Source organism: Gossypium arboreum, chromosome 12 (genome assembly GCF_025698485.1).
Source record: "Gossypium arboreum isolate Shixiya-1 chromosome 12, ASM2569848v2, whole genome shotgun sequence".
NCBI classification, from domain to species: Eukaryota; Viridiplantae; Streptophyta; class Magnoliopsida; order Malvales; family Malvaceae; genus Gossypium; species Gossypium arboreum.
In genome coordinates, this window is record NC_069081.1 from 14,755,316 (window position 1) to 14,758,984 (window position 3,669).

Sequence of the window (3,669 nt, forward strand, 5' to 3'; positions counted from 1 at the left end):
ACCCAGTAAGCCCCTTTTACCCTTGATTCGTATACATCAGCGGCCCAAAAAGTCCAAATAACTTAACAGGAACAAGAAACCCTAGGGTTTCCTGAACATTATTGCGCCAAGAATCGCTTCGGAATATTCGGGAGCATCCGTCCGATCCACAAATCAAGGCCACCATCAAGGCACTGTCCCGAGGCCCTTCGACGCACTAGCTCGGCCACCAATCACGCCTCCACCAGTGGGTCGTGACTTGAGCATTGTGTTGTGCCCAGCATAGTCACCATCGAGATCCTCGCAAGTTACCTGCAAGAAAAGGAAAGAAATCAAAGCAAAAAGGTAGCAGATATACTAGAACAGGAAATGGAAAGAAATCTTCCGATTTCTTTCCAAAATAGGCAATAGTTTAAGGCTATAAAGCCTTTCGCAAATCTGTAAGAAAAAAAACACAGAGTCATAGGAAAAATACACCACAAAAGATATTGTACATCTAGTTTTTTTGAATAATATACCAGAAGGATTTCGAGAGAAACAAAGGTGACTTGTTACTTTTTTTTTCTATTTTTACTTCTTTTTTTTGCAAACAATCGATATATAATATGTTAAATAGACAGAGGATGTAGCACCCCAAACCCAGCCCAGAAGTTATGGCCGGATCCGGCATGCCACATCAAAATCGTAAAAAAAAAATTTCATTCTAAGTCTAGAAAATCGTACCTGATGTTCAAAAGATTAATTCATTAAGGGTTAAAGTGAATGGAAGTCATGCACCGGTAGGAAACCGAAAAAGAGGTGGTGAGTCCATCGGATTGCTAAGTACCAAGCTCCTTCGGATCCAATCCTAGACATGCATACCGCCATTGCCACACCTTAACGTCATGGATATTTTAGGAAACCAATTTGATTAAGTCATTTTAGGAAAAGTGATTAATTTTGGAAAATACTTTCATTGCGGGAGCTTTGCTTGTTGTCGTGTTATTTTGAAATCAACTGTTGTTTTTAAAAACGCGCCCTAAAGCTATCCAATTTCAACAGTTAAAATAAGTATTACCTATCTTAGTAATACATATTAAAAACCATCAAAAATAAATAAGCGGCCTTATTACATTTAAAAGCCCAAAACCTCAAACGTAATTAAAAGGATGTCCAGTTCACCAGAAGAAAATCAAACTTTTAGAACGGGTGGCCACTCCGAATTCCCTCACAGCTCAAAGCCCACTATGGTTGGGGATTACCTGCGTGGATGAAAATAAAAGGGATGAGTTTGGGGAAACTCAGTGTGTAAAATAACCCAACCATAGCCTATATCAGCTCAAACCACATAAATAGAATAAGTTGGCCTTAGCCCAGAACAAAATTCAAAATAAAGCCCATAGGCCCATAACAGAACAGAACAGATATTACATGTTTATGCAGAAACCCAACCATATCCAACCGTATACACCCCCGTACCAATCTTACACCGTGTGGGGAGACAACTCGACCCACCCAACCGCTACACACCACAGAATTTGCAGCATGACTGCCAGAACAGATAATGTGACAGAGTCATCAGATATAGATAATCGTGGCAGAGCCACCAGAACAGATATATGTGGCAGAGCCACCAGATCAGGTATTTGTGGCATAGCCACCAGAACGCTTCCTCCATAATATAACCCATGTCCCCATGCAACAAATATATAATCATGGCATCCACCATACAGAATCAGATCGCTATGCTTTTCAGTCAAAATTAACCCTACGGGTATAACGGTAATTTTGCACCTAGGGGTATAACAGTAATTTTCCATACATAGGGGTATTATAGTAATTAACTACTTTCAGGGTTTTCATGCATATCCTAACTATTTACATACTATCAGAACACTTACCGCGCATACTTACCGAATTGGGCCCGTTGGCCCATGAACCCGATCTTTGGCCCATTAAGCCCAAATTATCAAAATGTACGAAATCGCGCGTACTGCAGTTTATTACTTTAGATTACCAAATATACAAACCCAACTATCTTACGAGCATTCGCACACTCGCAAATTCCCAAAATATTGACTTTTCGGCATTTCTGCTTTTCGACTTTTGCCAATCTAGTCTATGAGAGGGTGTCGATTACACACATTTTATGACGATATCTTGATTGAGATCCACACACGAACCGCCTACAATTGGATTACTAACACGTTAATCTAATTATTCAAATACAAACTACGTATTAACCCCTTACAATATTCGGCCAATCACACCTACAGATCATAGTAAGCTTATAAGAAATCAATAAGCAACTCATTAACAAATTTTTGTCAATGTTTACCACATAATCATAATTTCACTGCAAGCTGTCTTCCTGAGCAACAGTCACTAAATTATTTATAACTGGAGCTACGAAACTCCAAATCAAGTGACGTTAATTTTCCCTGAAAATAGACTCATATATCTTCTATCCATAAAATTTTCAGAATTTTTGGTTTAGCCAATCAATACCAGATTTTTCTCAAAGTTTCCCATGTTTCACTGTTTGACTAATCTAACCACTCTTCATTACGAATCAAATTTCTCATCGTACAGAATTCAAAATATGTTCTTGTTTATTTAATTAGAAACTAGACTCAATAAGATTTAATTACATAATTTATTCAGCTTCTAATTCATCTCCCACAATTTATGGTGATTTTCCAAAGTCATGTTACTGCTGCTGTCCCAAGCAGATTTATTACCAAATCACTCTTTCACACCTAACTTGCATGCTTGTTATTTAAACATGTATATCACCAATCAATCATCACATATCTATGATTTTACTTAAGTATAATCTCCATTTCATCATTTTAAAGCACAACATGTTAGCTGATTTTTCCCTTTAACATCTAAGGCTCATGCATGCTCATTTGTTTGGCTCAACTTCACCTATCTTCTATTTTTCATCAAAAGAACATGAAACAACAACCATTTCCTTCATTTTCATTCATGACTAAATGCTCACAACACAACTAAAAATCAAAATATACTTCAAGAGTTAAGGTAGAATCAAGAAGAACTCATGAACCTCAAAATAGAAGCAAGGTACCAAGAACTTACCTTTAATTTTCCTCCTCCTAATGACCGAACACTCAAGAGCTTTCTCCTCTCCTTTCTCTTCTCTAACTTTCAGCTATGATGAACAAAGATGGACAAAACTTTGTTCTTTTCACCCCTTTTTCTTTTAATAAAACTTCATATTTCATCCATTTAATTCTTTAATACAAAAGACATGAAATTCTTATCATGAAACATTTACCTAACCCATTATCATGAAACATTTACCTAACCCATTATCATGGAACATTTACCTAACCTATTATCATTGAACATTTACCTAACCTATTATCAATTTGTACCATAAATTATGGATATCAAGTGTACATTTTGTCTACAACAACATGATGGCTGGCCACATCATGTAAAATGGGAGGTTTGTCATGCAAATCCTCCTATTTTGCACTCCTATTTATTTGGTCACTTCAATTTAGCCTATAGCATTTTCAAACATTTTCACATAGATTCTATTTCATAATTTCACCCCCTTTTTCTTATGGAACAAAAATTAACTAAAATTGTCGGGTTCTATCTTAAGTTTGGGCTTTCTAGAGGCCCACTAACATAATTAAACCTATACCAACATTCACAGGATTCCCGAAAATTGGGGCG

The 3,669-nt window shown here is 36.8% G+C and overlaps 1 long non-coding RNA gene across 1 annotated transcript; it reads right to left on the reverse strand.

The window, feature by feature from the left end:
* Positions 1 to 978: 978 nt before the first annotated feature.
* On the reverse strand, positions 979 to 3,237 carry LOC128285712 (uncharacterized). Its single transcript, XR_008276253.1, has 3 exons — positions 3,061 to 3,237; positions 1,860 to 2,144; positions 979 to 1,220 (listed from the first exon to the last, which is right to left on the reverse strand). It is a non-coding gene; the product is annotated as an uncharacterized LOC128285712 (long non-coding RNA).
* Between the last annotated feature and the right edge of the window lie 432 nt (positions 3,238 to 3,669).